This window comes from Cyanistes caeruleus, chromosome 5 (genome assembly GCF_971803275.1).
Source record: "Cyanistes caeruleus chromosome 5, bCyaCae1.hap1.1, whole genome shotgun sequence".
NCBI lineage: Eukaryota > Metazoa > Chordata > Aves > Passeriformes > Paridae > Cyanistes > Cyanistes caeruleus.
In genome coordinates, this window is record NC_141705.1 from 81,566,721 (window position 1) to 81,584,263 (window position 17,543).

The window sequence follows — 17,543 nt, forward strand, 5'->3', positions numbered from 1 at the left end:
CCTGAGAACCTGCAGGACACTGCTTACAAACAGGTGGCTGAATGCTAAAGAAAGACACACAGAGAGAACAAGCAGCAAGACACAGGCATGAATGGAATATATTTTACAGCCTGGCATGAGGAATTTAAGGAATTAAGACGGTTCTTTTTTGTTTCCCAGCTTAGCAGAAATATTCAGGCTTTAATTATCATTCGTCTTGCTGATGGAACATAAATCCCCAAGAATCCCCTTCTGGGGCACTCTGCAGTCTTTGACTTACCTGACACCCAGAAAGAATTTGATTTTGTGCCTGACATCGCTGTCAGCAAAGAAGAGAAACCAGTGTTAAGAGGTTTTAGCCTCCTTTGTTGATCTTGGCTTACACAGTTTGAGGACTTCAGGCAGATTGGCATTAAACAAAAAAAAGTCCACTGTGCTTTTGCCCTAAATTCCAGGGTGCTACTCTGTGACAGGACTGCTGGCAGTGACCCCTCTCCCTTCCTCCAGCACATGGCCTCTCACCCCTATATCCTAGGGCTTGATCCTGCAAGGCTGTGCCTGCTCTCCCCACACCAGCACCAGGGTAATCCAGAGCATTTCAGTGCAACTACTCAGGCTCTTAAAGCTGATCGTGACCTGAAAAGCTTTGCTGGATCAAACCAGAATATTTGGCACTGGGAACCACTTCTTTTGCTGAATCATGTTCTATGAGCCCTTTCGCTTGAGCAGCCCAGCAAACACCCCCAGTAAGAGATAAATGCAGTGAAACCATGAGGGCAGCAATTGCCAGACTTTGGGATGGGTCAGAGCCAGACTGAAGCATAAATCATAAATTTTTGGCTTGCCTTTGTCTACATCAGTATTTGTGAGTAAAAGAAACCTCCCAGCCTCCAGGCCTGGAGCAGCTCACTGAACTGCTGGGGACCCAACCACAGGATGCTGCAGGTCTGAGCCCAAGGTGAGCACTGACATCTTCAAAACTCTAGCTCAGGTTTCAAGGAAAATCTCCCTCTAATTCACCTGTGTTTCTGTTAGAGCCCAAAAGGGTTTAAAGACAATGTCAGGTGAAAGATCTGCAGAGAGCTAAAGCCCTATTGACAGCCTGACTTTAATCCCCAGCGGCAACAGGATGTGTTTGGGTCTTTGCTCCGGAGCTCTGGCTATTCCAGCCACATCCCAGGAGCTGTATTCCACCCATTTGCTCAGGCTGTTTCCTCCACTGGGGTCACAGGAATGTGACTGAGAATAAATCTATCAGCTAGAGGGAAACCTTCTCTTTGCATCTCTAAGGCTTGATGGAGTTTAAGCACAGGACTTAAAGCAGCTCACTCTGCTGTTCCTGTGCCCTCTGGCACTCCACATTGAATGCAGAAGACAGGTTTTAGAACATAAACAAAGCAGGTTGCTAAACAATTGAGCTGACAAACTGGTTGGAAAGGTTGTGCTTCCAATCTGGCAAAGAGGCAAGCTGGTCCCTTGACCTCGAGAACAAATCCTGCCCTTTCTTTTAGGGAACAGCTGTCCCCACTGCCCTCCTGTCCTGTGCTTGTGCCAGGTGATAAAGGCAGGTGATCAGTACTGTCAGAGATCAGGCCCTGATCAGGAATCCTGCTTGGCCTAGCCTTAAAGCACACAGGCTAGCAGTCAAGTCAAGGCATTTTGTTGGTCTCTTTTTAATGCCAGGGTGTAACGTGGGGACAGTTCCCAAGGATCCTCTTTCCAGTCTCTACCCCATTCCCCTCTCTTATTCTAGAAGAAGGAATTAGCAAAATGTTTGGTATCTGCCTAAAGGAGAAGGAAAAGAACCAGAGCTCATCATCAACTGCTCATGATCACAGTGAAATCTTCCCAAAGGCAACCAGTGTATTACTTTCCTGAAAAACTGTTATAAACTTTATTCACTCCTGCCTCCACATACCACCTCCCTTCAGCATAAACTCTGACTGCCAGCAAGCAATCCCAGCAGCAGCTATTACACTGCACTCTTCATTTCCCTGGAGGAAAGCTGCAATGGCACTGAAAAATAAAAATCTTCTCAACAAGCAAATTTGATCCATAGTGAATCCAGCTTGGAATGCTAGCCCCTAAGAGCAAAGGTTGGTAAGGAACCTGAAATGTGACAGCATGAACTCCAAGCTGACAGATTTAAACCAGAGTAATTTTCATTAAAAAGATAAGATCCTTCAGAATTCTTAGGCAGCTTATGGTAACTAGGAACCCTTATTCATTCTTTAAAAAAGCCATTTGTTACAAACTCTCATTCACCCCCCCTCAGAGAGGGGAGAGTCAGATGAAAGATGTCTGTCTGCTTGTTAAGCTCTGTGACAGAAAATATGTTAATGACTTAGAAATTAAAGCAAGACCCTCTTACATACACCTTAACTATGAAAAAACAATGCTCAGCTCTTAGGCCTTTTCTTCAGGCAAAGGTGAAGCACGACTCTGGTGCCACCCTGGAGGTGAGGGGCAGAGCTGGGAGTGCAATGGGATCTCCCATGTCTGGACTTCTGCAGAGGAAGGCTGCAAGGGTCGGTGACACCACCTCTGAGCAGCACACAACTGGAGCTACTGGTGTTTGTCACACTGTGCAAAATGTCAGTTTTCGTGGTCTCACACAAAATGTCACTAATAAAATAAATGTTCACAGGCAATACACTCTGTCAGCAGTAAAGTGACTTGCTGAATCAGCCCTGAAGATCCCCGTAATGCCCTCCGGGTTGATGCTGACTGCCTGATGCCATGGCTGGAGATTCCTGCTGCCTGAGGGCCTGGCTTGGATTTTGCTCTGCTTTTATGGCAGCAAGCATTGCTGGTTCCTAACCCACCTGTTTGTATGAGATACAACCACTTAGATAACAATGAGCAATAATTCTAAGCCACAGTCCTGATTCCTGCATCCAGCACACCTCTCCACGGGGCATTGCTCGCTGATTTGTAAAATGTTTGGTCTTAATCCCCTTACTCCAGCACTGCAAGACTAGACCTGATCCAAAGCACCCACTAGGCAGGAACCAACTCATGAAGTTGACCAAGTTTGTAAAAAAAGCAAAGGAGTTGCTCCAGCCTGCCACCTGCTAAAACTGAAATTGGGGATTGATCATGAGTGCCAAGTACAGCTGATGCTGCTGGCCCAGTGTCCATTATCTGACTGCCCATCCCTCAGAGACTCTGACAAATCTGGGACAAGGAACAAAGCACCTTTCACCCCAGAGCACGTTGTGGGTCACAAGGTCATAAGACACAGCTCAAATTAACATTTTGTCTGCTGCGAAAAGGTTTGGGGCCCTGGAAAATAGTGCTCTGCTCATGTCCCAGATCAGCGCTGGGAAGAACAAAGAGGAGTGTGGGCAGCACTGGGAGGCAGCTCAGGCCTGCAGGCTTTACACAAGCAATCCTTACTCTGTAAGATACTGTCTGATCAGTCCCACTGCAGCCTTGGGGAAGGCCATGCAATCCCCCAGGAGGAGGAGAAGAGCCCTTAGCCATGGAACCTGTGCTGAGACATTCATGGGGGCATTTTATCAGCCACTTCTCCTGTTGGGACTTGGCTGCATTTCCCAGTCCATCCCTTTGTTTTTCCTTTCTTTTCCTCTAGTGTTTGATCTTGTCAGTGAGGCAAAAGCCCTTGGGAAGGTTCCCTGATGGCCTGCACACAGGCTGGATGTCTAGCAATGTCATCATAGAATCATTTAGGCTGAACAAGACCTCCAAGATCATCAAGTCCAGTCTTTGCCTGATTACTCCCTTGTCAACTAATCCATAGCACTGGGTGTCACATCCACTTGCTTCTTGAGCACTTCAGGGAGGGTGACTTCACCACTTCCCTGGGTGGCAAATTTCAATGCCTGACAACCTTTTCAGTGAAGAAGTTCTCCCTGATGCCCAGGCTGTGGCTGTTCCATTCTCTTCAAGCTGCACCACCACTCACAGGGGCAGTCCAGCACCTCCTGCTGCCCTCCTAAACAGCACAGGGAGAAGGAGAGGCTCTTGCTTCCCTGCTTCCATCGACAGACCTGTCTGAGGTGCACCTTGCTGGCCTTGTGTATGTAGGTTACATAATGAACAGAATACCCCAAGAGACAAATGGGCGGTTTGCAGAGCAAAACTCCACGTTGCTCCTCACTGGTTTTGTCCCAGCACAGCTCCCTTTTGGTTTACTCTGAAGCAATATGTGTGCTCACACCCACCCACACCCATTCCTACACCGGCAGCTGTAAATGAGCTTCCAGCCCCTTGGTTTATGATTTATCTTCAACTGCAAAGAAAGATATCAAGGAAAGCACAAAGCTGAGTTTCTCTGGGTTCTTCTTTGCAGCATAATTGCTTTATGGTACCTCCTTTATGGCTCTTCAATCCTGGGGAACCCTGAGTGCTGTATTCAGAAGCGCTGAAGAATCCTCAGGAACAGCAAAATTCTGGAATTAAAAGTGATTTCCATCTGAGATCTCAGGTTAAGCCGCAAAACTTTAAGACAAAGGCCTACTGGGATGACAAAAGCAGACCAGTGTCCTATATATTCTCACACATAGGGAGAGCTACAGGCAGCTGGCGTCTCTATACTTTGAGAGGCACTATGTGGAATTATGAGCCACATTAGAAGTGCTCATGGTGGCAGTCCCATGCCAAACAGAGAACAACCACTCAGGCACTGAGGCAGAGGCGAAGAGGGAGGATGAAGGAATACTCTGGGCCTGTGAGCAGAGCCCCATCTTCCAAGCCTTGGATGGGAGGGGGAACGATGAAGAATCTGTTCCTCTTTTAGCTACCAAAGGCTCATTCTTGGGTGACTGCAGCTGAGGAAGGTGATATTTTCTTTTCTAAGAAGCAGTCCTCACCATCTACTTAGCAGGAAAATCTGGGCTGCGGTTACAGCAACCAAAAGTACAAAGACATTCCTCTGAAAATTAGAGAGAAAGACCTTATATTTTTCTTTTAATTGCCTTTTCATACCTTCAGTGGCACAGCGTATTTTGCAAAGGGCACCACACATGGCAATTAAGCCCCACAACATCCCTTGCCTTAGGAAGGGCTGTCACACGTACTGCCTGGACAGAGAAATGGAAATACACAGCAGTAAACATCTTGCCTTGCATCCCACAGTGAGTATGTGGCACAGGCAGAAATGAAACCCGGCCATCCTGGCCCTCTAATAGTTGCACACCCACTAATCAGGCTTTACACAAGTAACTACAGACCTGTAGTTTAATGTTGTCTATGAAGAAAGAAGTACACTGCTGATTTTTTAACAGGAGATATTAATTACCCTTTCCTTAATCTTCCACGGGGATTAAACAGTGAGGAATAATAATAGCTGCAATACCCCCAAATTTAAATGTTGAGTGCTGACAGTTTCTATTTTTCTTTGCCCCATAACATTTCCCTGAAGGGTTGTTGTGTCTGTGCCGAGCATGAGGTACTCTCACGTACTAACACTGTACACAGGGTTTATTGAAGGGCTCCATTTCAGACAAACCCAAATGCCTCTTGTCCTCCATGGTGCAGAACTGGACTGTGAAAAGATGATAGCTTGGCTCTGCATAGATGGATCAGGATGCTTCACCTCAGCCACTCACTCAGGCTAAGCTTAACCATCACACCCTGCCATAAAACAGGCAGCACAGAGCTTCTTAAAACAATCCAGGGAATTCTACACTTTCTACACAGCCATGACCACCTCTCCTGCCTGATAAACTGGCACCCCGTGTCAGCTTGTGCTTATGTCTAATAAATACCCAGGGCTGAAGTCCACAGGATTTGTTTCTAGAGGGGTGAGGTCACTCACAGCCTTGATTCCAGGCCTGGAGCAACATCACTTGCTCATGTCCTTAATGACATCATGAAGCTTGTGCCTTTAAAAGTCTTCTTAAGAGCAGCAGGAAAAAGAAATGCCTGAGAGGTTCCAAAAACTCAAGTCTGAAGGTTTAATAGGTTGATTTATGGGTCTGGGTCTCTCCCACTGAGGCTCTAAGTAAATGTTCAGTTAGGATTTTGTGAAGGGCTGGTGATCGTTTCCTGCTTTGTCAGCTTTACTGAACGGAGCCGCCGCTGTTCCCCTGCCAGAAACAAGGCCTCTCTGATAAGAATAACTGGAAAAACAAGAGCAGTTCAAATTCCAATAGCACTAATTCATCATTAAGCCCAAACTCCTTTTCATGACATCATTTAAAAAAGTCTATGCCAGATAAGGAATACAGAGCTAAAAAACACGGAATAGAAGCGCTTGGCTCCTGAACGAAACACAAATGTGCTATATTTGCACTTGGTCAGGGAAAAGGTCACTTTTTACCCAGCAATGTCCAGAAAGAACAAGGCAGGGGTTCTCAGGTGATGAACTTTTGAGGTGATGGCCCTTTTGAGGATTTAGCATGTGGAAGTGGCAAAATGCCTTGTGCCCTCTACGAGTTCCCAGCTATGTTTCCACAGTGTGCTTACGTGTGAATAAAATTTTTCCTTCTCTCAGCTGGGCACAATGTGTGGCAGGCACATCCTGGGATGGGACATTCACAGTAAACCAAAGGACAAGTGGGCCCCGAGCTTTACCCGGTTAAAGGGAGGGCTGGGAAGTGTCACAACCGAGCCTGTGTGGATTTTGCTCAAGATCTTGCACAAAAGCTGTTTTTTGAAATGCCACAGGGAACCTCAAGCGTCCTGGAATTTACCAGCATCATCCAAGAGGCACTTAGATGTGTAAATAAAGTAGCTGTGCACTTAGTCCTGGCTCCCAGCATGTAACCCCTGTGTAGGAACAAATGTTGTCAGCTCCGATAAGGACATGGGCTGCTTACACAAAGGTGAGTGGCCCCACAGACGCACGCAATGAACCAGAGGAACTTCACATGCTTTAAGGGCACTGCTCAGTTACAGCACTCTATAACCCAAGCCTAAAGCAATCCAAATCTACCATAATCCAAGGAGTTTTGGTTTGGATACATGCATGGGTCTTTGGAGGACACCTCATGCTGACTTTTAAGAATTCCTGCTTGGAACGTGTCACGTGCAGCGGTCATCGTGCTGAGATGACCAGGCCAACATGAGGCTTCTAAAACCCAGACATGAAATTAACCAAGTGCTCCTCTATCAATGCCTGAAGAAGCTGCATATCCCAACCAATTCAGGAAAACCACAGCTGAAGTGATGCCAAGAATGCACTTGAAATACAAAAAGATAAATAACATGAAGGACACGTGACCACAGGTAAAAGAGATGTGAAAAAGGCATGGGAAAAGGTACAGAGCAAGTTGGTGAGCTGTTGCTAACCTTTCCAAAGAGAAATCACTCTAACTAAATTAATAAAAAAACCCACATCTTTTCTGTGATGCCCAAAAGTCCAAGAACAAAAAATGACACTTGAGCTTTCCTGGCTGCACCTGAAAGGCCCCATCACACAACTCTCCTTGAGGTGCTCCAGAGGAACTGGAAAAGCAGCAAAAAAATGGCAACATGAAATCAAAAGCTGAGAATTATTCACACTAAATTGTCTCCCCTCAGTTATCACTCCCAACCTCCTGCTCCAGCAAAGCCAAGTCAAAAACTGCCCTGGAAACAAACCCCTCCTTTTGTTCTCTAAAGACTAGAAGTCTTTTTATATTTAAATGAAAATCTGTCAAACTAATTATGTGAATATGTAATGGTCTCATTTTGTACTCATTAGAGAACATGGTAATGGCCATAAATTCCTCTGACGGAGCGTGTATGTGTGAACATGAATGTCTGGTAACGTCTCATAACCTTCAGGCTGGACCACGGCTTTTGTCTCCGGGTTAGACCTCTCGAGACAAACAAAAGGCCCAGTATTGCTTAAATTAGATGCAAAGTGCTGTGTTACAGCAATATGATAAGCATGATTCTTGTGCACACAAACAGCCCAGGGGAGAGCAGGGACGGTTCCCACCGTGACAGAGACGTGGCCCCCGTGTCGGCCGGTGACGTCGGGCATTGTCCCGGGCCATGTACAATTTTCTGCTTCAGGGTAAATAGGCAGTACAGCTGTTGCCTTGGATTGCTCTGAATGTCCCGAACTTCAATGGGATGTGGCATTCCTGGCATTTTTTGGTGCTTTTGATATCCATAGATAAAGAGAAGAAGTAAATATGGACCAGCAGTACCGAAAAAAATGCGTATGTAATAGATCTCATTTATAATTCACATTCTTCTTTCACTCATTTCTGTTTATCCTCATGTACTGATGATGGATAACTTTTGAAATAAAACTGGATTGGCATTAAAATGGATCCCAGTCTGAATGAAACAGATGCAAGGTGCTGCAGTGTAGGAACAGCAACAACAGCAGCAACGTTTTACAGGGAGAAGTGAGATCCTGGGCAGGATTAGCCAGAAGAAACAGACTTTCTCAGCAGACTCAGGCCTGCATTCCTGGTTTTGTTTGAAAATGTTATTCTGAATGGTACAAAGAATGAAACTCATGATAAACACTGAAGAAAGAGAATGAGAGTGAACCATGACAGCCCTCAGTCATCTACAGCCTTTCTTTGCTGATCCCACTGTCCAAAACCAAAAGAACCCAACTTGGCTTCTTTCCCTTCCAGCTGGAGGATTGTGGGAGCATCTGTGCCTGGATCAAGGCTCTTATTCTACATTACAACAGCCTTCAAGTAGAGAATAGAGCAGAGATACAACCTGATGCTGAGGTACAGTTAAACTGAGCCAGAGCCTGTGACTGCTAAGTGCAGCTCAGAACATCCCTCCACAGCCGCCTCTCGCTCTTTGCTTTTTCCAGCCAAAAAAAACAACTGCCTTGTGCCTGTACTTCAGGCTGGCAGCTCAGAGTCCCCTGTCCCCAGCAGCTGTGCAGGAGTTCCTGGGCAGGGAGAAGAGGCTGAAGAGGAAGGGAGCACTGCAGAACCTGTAAGAATACCCACACTGGCTCAGTGAAGAACTGAACATGACTAAAGACGCCAAGTGCTTGATTTTAATTGCTGTTTTCCCCACCTCACTCCCCATGGTTTTCTGGGGGTCATTTACTGGGAAGGACAGCTGCAAAGAGCATGGCTATGACTGAGTAAGCTCCTGATTAAAGCCCAAATCTCTGGTTGCAGCAGCACTGCCATTTTCCCTGAATGAGATCAAAAGTAAGAGATAAAACATATGAGGAGGTGAAAGGCTAATGGCTCCTGAAAATAGTTTGGTGGTGATAGGACTGAGATTATTTCTTCGAACAACATTTCTCTCATTAAAAGCAGGTAGGTATCAGATTTTAATGACTTGTTTTTTCCCATCTGGGTAGAGCCAGAAATACTTTACTCCCCTGTTCTCCACAGCCGTCTTTCAGAAGAAATGCTTTACCTGCCTTCTTATCACGGTTAAATGATACCTATGCTTGAAAGCAGGATTTCTATCCTTCCCTACAACCTTAGGCAAATATACCTGGTTCTCAGAGAGCTGACAGGAAGGCAAATCCCCTACTGCAAACTGACAGCTGTCAAGTGATAATAAATACCTGTAATAGGGAGAGGTTTATCCCTCCTCCCTGTACATATCAGCTTTCACTGAAATTATACCCTGCTCCCTGTGATCAAGCCACTGTAGCTGTGTGCCCAGCTTCAAACACAGCCCTGAGCACTGGGGGAAAAACTACTGTGTTTCCTCCCCTGTCCTCTTCAGGACATCTCTTTGAAAAGGGCATGGAACTGTCAGTCCTGCTATTCCCTCTTGTTCATGGGAGCTTCTCTGCAAATTTTGGTCTTTATTGCATGCTGTTAGGCATAGAAATAAAATACTAAAAGAATCCTAAATAAACCAATATGCTGTTTGGGAAAATTAAATACCCCTAACTTCTGAATGTCTCACATCAAACCTCTTGAAACGCTCGTGTAAATTAACAACATACAAGTCCTCATCTTAAGGGAATTAAAACACTTAAAAACAATCCACTTTGCTGAGTCACAGCAAGAGGCTGAGCAGTTTGCAGGAATGAGGCCTCAGTTGCTTAATAGCAGGAAAAAAAGGTTCAGGTGTGGGGAGAAGAGAAATCTGCATTTCCAGGGGAAAGGAAGGAATAAAACCATTCAGACAGACTGACAGACAGTCTGCTCCTGCCCCTGCTGACAGAATAAAGGCTCCTTCAGCACTAACCCTTCCCCATGGCACGCCGCCTCACACTGCTGAACAGGAGACAGAGTTCTTACGTGGCAAAATCTTCCCTGGAATAAAAGTTGGCATCTCTCAGTATCACCAGTGATGCTGAGCTACCTGTAACCTCAGAGATCCGGTGCCACCACTTCACGATGCAGCAAAACCCCTCAGCCACAACACGAGAGCTCTGGGGCTGGAAGAAAATGATGGGCACAACAAATAAGTACACTGGGATTATTTACATCAGTTATAACCTTGGTATTTGTAGTAATAAGGCAGAAGTGATCTCTGCTTCATTGAGGATAATCAAGTGGTTGCACATCCACTGAAGACTTTACAAATTTCGTGGCAAATACAGGTTCACACTCGATTTGAATAGATCAAGATTTTGGCAATTAACAATAAATTACACACACGGGCTCATGTCCCAGTGCAGAAAGGAAAACGCCTCCCAAACCAAGCACAAGCCGAACTCTAAAAGGCCCTTTCTCCTTCAGCAGGCATCACTCTGGAGCAGGAATCCCAACCCCGTTCCCGTTTATTCACAAGTGTGAGCATGCAGGAGCGGGGAAGACGGCCGGGAAGAATTTCTTTACCCAAAAAAAAAAAAAAAAAAAAAAAAAAAGCAAAAAAGCAAAAAGCAGCAGCCCCATTCCTGAGCCGCTGTTGCTATGGGCCCGCGGGGCTCACAGCAGATGGCAGGAGAGCCATCCCTGCGCCCGGCTCTGAAGCTGTCCACTCAAGCATGCCATTCGCATTCCCCGCATTCCGCCGGGACGGCGGGTCCCGGGGACACCGCGCCGCCCTCTCCTCTCCCCGACAGGAGCAGCGGGACGAATCCTGTCGGGATACGGGATTTCGGTACTTTCTCCTCTCCCGCTGTCCGGGAGGCTCGGTCCTGGACACTGTCTTGTTTCTGCGTCCTCGTAGTGGTCTGATTGGGAGTGGAAAAACAGCATCGAAGGGGCTGATCCAGACCCCGATCTTCCCTCTCCTCGGATGGAGGAGGCAGCAGCCTTCAGGATAAAGGCTTGAGGTGGGGAAGGCTGGACCGAGGCAGAGACATCCTCTGCTGCAAAGACATCACCGCATCCTACACACGCGAGGGGAAACACAGTTCAGAGCCAAGGCCACGGCCAAAAACGAGTGATTCACTGTGCAACAGGTGTAACAAACAGCTGAAAAGCGTGAGAGAAATTGAGCAGAGAGAAACCAATGGAAAGATGGACTTTTCAAGAGAAGTGGCAGGTGGAGAAAAGCATGATTTAAGCAGCAGAGATCTCCAGGTGTATAGAAAAGGGACCCCAAATGCAGCAGCCGAAGACTTCAGGTACAGGATTCTGCCTTGTTGCTCCATCTGAGCTGGAGTAGTTACCTGCAAGAGCCCTCAAAGTACGCAAAACCTTGCTGAGGGTTGAACTCCCCATTCCCGGGCAGTTCAGGGTCCCAGACTTCCTCTTTTGTGCCTTGCAAATCCTGCCTGGGAAGCGCAGCGTGCCTCTGACTCCCAGCAAAGCTCTCCCAGCTGCCAGGGCAGAGCCAGGCTAAGGAGAACCCACCCTCGCTGCCGCTGGACACTCCACGGCAGCGTTCTGGTCACCTACACCCAAACAACAGCGAGCAATTTGAATGTGCTTTGCCTGTCGCTTGCTGATCACACAGAACGGGGCTCTTTGGGGCTAATTTGCATTTGGCTGCTGGAGTCACCGGGTTTTCCTTTTTCTGGGGGGGTGTTACAGCAAGCATGATGGAGACAAAGGGGCAGATGCCGTGGGCCGGCCGTGTGCAGCTGCCCATCGCATTGTGCGGAGCTGCAGCCTGGGAAATGCGCTCCCTGCTCCCCGGCGGGCTCAGCCCAAATCCAGCGCCGCTCTCTTTCAGGGCTGGGACTCGCCTGACCCTCCTGAATGCCGTCCTCCCAAAGCTTCGGGGGGACAGCGTTAGTTTCTTTTATTTCCGCTGCACACATGGAGCAAGCCTTAAGTTAAGAGGAAAGAATCTGACTTGTGCTAAAAGTCGTTTGGGTGGCTCCATGTGCAGTCTTTTCTGTGCAGGCATGCAGGAAATTTTCCCTCCCTCTCACACACACAATGCTTTAGATTTGGTATTTACGAGCTTAAGTTAGAAATAAAGGAGGAATGAAGTTTCCAGGTGGCTCTTTCTTTCTTTAATCTTTCCTATGTTTCTCCCTGCCTGTCTTTTCTATCAGTCTTTAATCAAATTCCTGCTGTTACTTTTATTGAACAAAGGAGATGCTGGCAGAGACCTGAAGTGCCTCTGTACATGGGTTGCCCTCTAACAGCCAAGTTGCTACGATTTATTACTAAATGGTCCCTGCAGGCTGTAATTTATGAAAGGCAGAAAGGAACGTCCAAGCTTTGGCAACTGAGGTAAATGCTAATATCTGGTAATTCTTCAGCCACTTGGGTTTCTATGAGGTATTGCCTTTAGCCCTTTGAAGGCATCCAAAAGACTTCTCTTTAACACAATATAAAGCACACCAGAGAAAACAGTAGCGTCAGCCCGAGATGAATTTTTTCCATTTCCTTGAAGGGGGTGAACATCAAATCTCTTTAGTTCAGGCATCTCTTCAAATTTCAGATGGGAGGTTCCTCTCATTGCTGTAGCCTGGGAATGTGCTCACCCCTGTAGGCATCAGGCCAGGCGGCAGGTGATGGGATCTGTGCTGTGAAACAACCTCTTCCATCATGCTCTGGATCCTTCTCAGCTCCGCTGCCTTTTAGGGATATCCTTTTAGGGATACTCCCATGCCCGCTAGTTTTGCCCCAGTATTCCACTAGCACCACTACAACTTGCTTTGACCTGCACTGCCAACTTTCCCTAAGCACACGGGATCACCACAGTTCTGAAGAAAAACCAGTTACAATTTCCCTTGAAGAGCACAGCTAAAGCTTTGGCCCATAGTCAAAGATAAAAGAACCCCAAACAAACTTCAAATTAAAATTATCCTAATAGCAATGAAGCAGCTAAGGAGTTTAAAGATTAGTTAATGGGTTTACTAAAGGCGTTCACGTGTCAGAAAATAACCAAAATCAAAGTTCAATGAAGTCAGTTTTATGATTCACCACCAATCTAGAAGGGCGGATAGGTGCGTGTACAATATACGACAGCTCTTCAAGGAATGCAAATTTGTGCAGGCCCAGCTGGAGGTCCAGTGATTGCCAGCACTGGAGCTGTACTCATGGCCATCTCTCACGAACCAGCCTCTTCCACATCCTCCCTCTGTCACCATATTGATCACACAAGAGCACATCCCAGGTTGTGGGGCTGCTCTCACATCTCTGGTGACACAGTGACGTAAAGAGCTGGCCTGGTTTGACATCGGCTTTAAATGATTCCCGACTTACAAAAGGTGAAGGCCAAAAAGAGCGCCACGAACTTGAGCATGGACCATTCCAGACTATAAACTACACACTGCACCCTACAAATCGTGGTGCGGACGTGAGTCAGATCCCCGGCTCACCAAGACTCGGTGTCCCAAGGGCACGGCGTTAGTATTACCCTTGGACACCGGGGGTGAGGAGGGCCCCAGACATGCTGCACAGCTCTGGAGGCTTTCCCAAGTTCATCTCTCCTGCGAGCCTCTGGCACTTTTCTAGCCTCAAGCCTGAGAGATTTGTTTAGGCTGCCCAACAGCCTCCCAGTGACAGACCCCGAGCGGCGGCGCAGCACAAAAAGAGCAGCCAGAAACTGTCCCCCGGTACCGCAGGAGCACTATTTCGCTCGGAACTTTCCGATGCCCGTGACACTTAGGACGGAGCGAGTCCTTCCGACTCCCGCTCTGCGCTCTCCCCAGCCCCGCGGCGCACGGAGCCGCGCCTGGCCGGCCGTGCCGCGCTGCCCGGAGGCCGCTTACCTTTGGATCCCCCGGAGCCAGGCTCAGCTGTTGCCATCCTCCTCCTGGCTCGGAGGCAGGCTGCCCGAGGGGAGCGCGGTGCTGGAAGGGCAGCAGCGGCGGAGAGCCGCGGAGCACGGACGGCGATGGCGAGCTGCGGATACAGGTGCTGCGAGGAGAGGCACCTCGGCACTGATCCCGCAGGAAAAAGCAGGAGGTTCGCTCGGCACAGGCAGCTCAGATTACTGCCCTCCTACCCAGCAGTCGTCAGCAGGCCTGACAAACAGGAGCAGAGACCGTGAGGAACGGGGGAATGTGCTGAGTGAAAGTGCCAGTCAGCTCTGCCCCGGCTCCCCGCAGGTTTGGGCTTGGCCCCTCTTATAATTAACACTGGGCTTTGCGGGGAGAGAGGAGAAAAGAAACTATATCCAAGGAAAAAGCGTTTTCAGCCAGCCAGGAATGATCTATTGTTCCCCTCAAAGTTCACCCCGCAAATCGCAATTGAAAAATGTAATTGGGAGTAAGGGTGGGGGATAAAAAGGGCAGAGGAGAGGTGCAGCAGGGATGTTGGTCCCTGTCGCTCAGTGGCCCCTAAGCTGGGGCTCAGCAATGGACAGCAGGGCTGAAAAAGATGCCACAGGAGAAGGCTGTGGACACCGGCTGAAGTCCATGGAAATAATCCCAGGAAAGCACATGGCCCTCCACCCACTGGACCCATCCTGCTGCAGAGGAAGTCAGCCGAATGCAGCCGGAGAGGTTCAGGTGCTCTGTACCCAGCCAGGCTGCCTTAACATCCAAGAGAAAGCTGAAAGTACATTAAATACTCATTAAATATATTAAAATAACATGTTTTTCCTACCAGAAGCAAAATGGTTCATTTCAGGCCAAAGAGAACACACGAGTGCATTTCCATTTAACCCTAAATAGTTCTCTTTTCCAGCCCAGCTGTAGAATCAAAACATTCACAATCTCACCCATACTTTTCACCACATTTTCTCTACTCCAATGTCCTCTTACTTCAAGTAAAGTGAATACATCACCCTCCTCCACACGGTTACCTTCTTGAACGCCTCCAGCCACCCACCCCTGACATTGCACCTGACAATAGCAATCATTTTTAAAAGCCTGGAAAGCACAAAAGCCTAGGTGGTAACTCTGAGCTGACAGTCTCTTCTCAGCTCCTGAAATACGTATTTTTTAACCACCGTTTCTGATTCTTGTTTCCTTATGCATTCTCAATAGGAAAAAATAAAAATGAAAATAAAAAAGCGGTTTATTTTGCAGGTATAACCTACCTAAAAATGTTTTAAAAATGTTTTACGTACATGCACTGAAGTGCAGTCCTGCTGAAGTTGGGCAGGAAGCTGAAGAAAGGGGGATGGGGAAAAAAGAAAGGTTCTATATTCTTTGTCCACCTGTGTTTGGGTGAGTTAGTCAGGCTGCTCTACGCTACACACAGGAAGAGTTGTGCATATAAAAGACCATTTGATACTGTCTGTGCAGTGTCTGCTCTTCATTGTTCTTTTGCCTGAGATATTCCATGTATCCAGCCGTAAGGGAGAAACAATACCAAGGGATTTGGATGACATGTACAAGCCCATTCATAAAAAATGTAAAGGAGTTACAGTCATCACTACACCCTAACATCTGTTTCGCTGAAGTAAATCCAGGCAAACACAATTTATATCAGTAGGATTACATAAGTGTTCATTAACCTCTCCTGACCCCACCTCCCTTTTAGAGGAAACCTTGGACCAAGCAGGAAAAGCAAGTAAAAAGTTTTGTGAAATGATTTTATACTAGTAGCTGAGCAACTCAATATTTAACCTGGCTGTGGCTGTGTACACGTACACATGTGTACACATCAGTGCCATCCAACCAAGAAACCCCTTATAAATTTATATTTATATTTATATTTATATTTATATTTATATTTATATTTATATTTATATTTATATTTATAGTCAGCTCCTGGCATTAAAGCCACTCTCCTTAGATCAGGGATGATGAAATGCAGCCATTCTCAGCTTCCCCTGCAGCTGCCCACTGAAGGTGTCACCCTGCACCCCTCTGCACCTGGACAGGTAACCAGAACCCCTCTCCAGTCCAAGTGTTTGCCCTGTGGACTAAAGGTCACCCCGGACACATCCCAGACGGGGAACGATGTCAAGAGTGCTGGGAGAACACATGCTTGTTTGTCTGAGTTTTCATACTACTGTGATCTGATCCAGCTCCAACCTAATCCTTGGGAAATTCCAAAAGAAGGAGATTCACGCTGTAAAAGGTACTTTGTACAGCACTGGCAGAGATTTCCCAGCTTTTCCAGAGTCACTTGCTGACAAGTCCTAAACCCCAAGTTGATTATTGCCTAAAGAAGGCAAACTAATACACAGGGTGAGAGGAGCAGCTAATTGGGATGGCAGTGGCTGGAAATTCCTGGGTTCCTAAAGCAGCTTCAGCTGAGGCATCAGCCTGCAACATCCCAGAGACAACAACATGTCGTGGTGGCTGACATTTATTTTTTTCCAAGGCATTTGCCTACTGTCCCTATCAACGACCTGAACATTTCTTTTATTCAAAAATTGTATCTAGATCTTCCTTACATTTATTACTCCCTGTGGAAAATTTCCTAAAAGCCTGTCAGTCCTGAGTTGTAGCTAATTAAATCCTAAACAGTAAGGATTTGTAAAAATTCTGCTCACCTCTCAGCTATCTGTCCCTTCCTAACGAGACAGGAACTGCAAACATTTCAATGAATGCATGAAAAACTCCTCTATGAAAATACTGATGCTTGAGATATTACAGACTGACCAGTCATATCCAAGACACAAGGAAATTTTAAGGCCTTTTTTTACCTGGGCACAGGGTGTACAGGCCTTGGAAATCCCATCCAAACAGGGGGTGAGGCCCCTGCTGAGCTTTGGCTGGCCACACCCATTGGCATCACATGAGGAGCTACAGACTCCAACCCAAGGCTCATTTTTTTAGTGTTAAAAAGATGCACTTTAAAAGAGCTGAGACACAAGGAGACATGAGCAGGGGCATGCTGGAAAGCTGAGGAGGAGCTCACAGCACACATAAAACAGTGCTAGACACAGACCACCCTGCCAGCCCTCGAATGCCAGCTTTGGCCTCTAAGCTGTCAGTCTTAAACATTCCATGTGCATGAAGCCTTCCTTTCTGCCGTCTCCCCGGCCATCAGCACTGAACAAAACCCCACCACACCGCAGAGCAGCTCTCTGGGAAGGCACTCCTGCGCTGCTGCAGAGCAGGGTGTGGGCCAACGCCAATTCTAATTAATTTCATTCACAAAACTTGGATTTATTCGATGCAATTTTTTGGCACCATGTCAAATACGGTACAAAATTACATTAGTGTCATAAGAGGAAAGGATTAGTCGACAGACTTCTTTGAAGAATTGTGTTGGCACTTGTCTTTTTGTAAAAATGCCAGCAGCTTCCCCTCTCTCCAGGAATAGCCCATTTTCTCCTGGCCAATGAGGGAAATCACTGCTCAGTGAGGGTCTGAGCCAAAGGCTTTTGGAGTCTGTGGGAATCTTTCCACCGATTTCCATGGGCCTGAATCAGCTCTGAGCCGCAGATGTCAGCTGTACTGA

The 17,543-nt window shown here is 47.1% G+C and overlaps 1 protein-coding gene across 1 annotated transcript in view; it reads right to left on the minus strand.

Annotated features, from left to right (window-relative positions):
• Positions 1 to 14,186, minus strand: part of SHROOM3 (shroom family member 3) — a 70,125-nt gene extending 55,939 nt beyond the window's left edge. The window contains exon 1 of the mRNA XM_086890749.1: positions 13,949 to 14,186. The gene's annotated coding sequence lies outside the window, so the exon portion shown is untranslated. The remainder of the gene's footprint in view (positions 1 to 13,948) is intronic.
• Between the last annotated feature and the right edge of the window lie 3,357 nt (positions 14,187 to 17,543).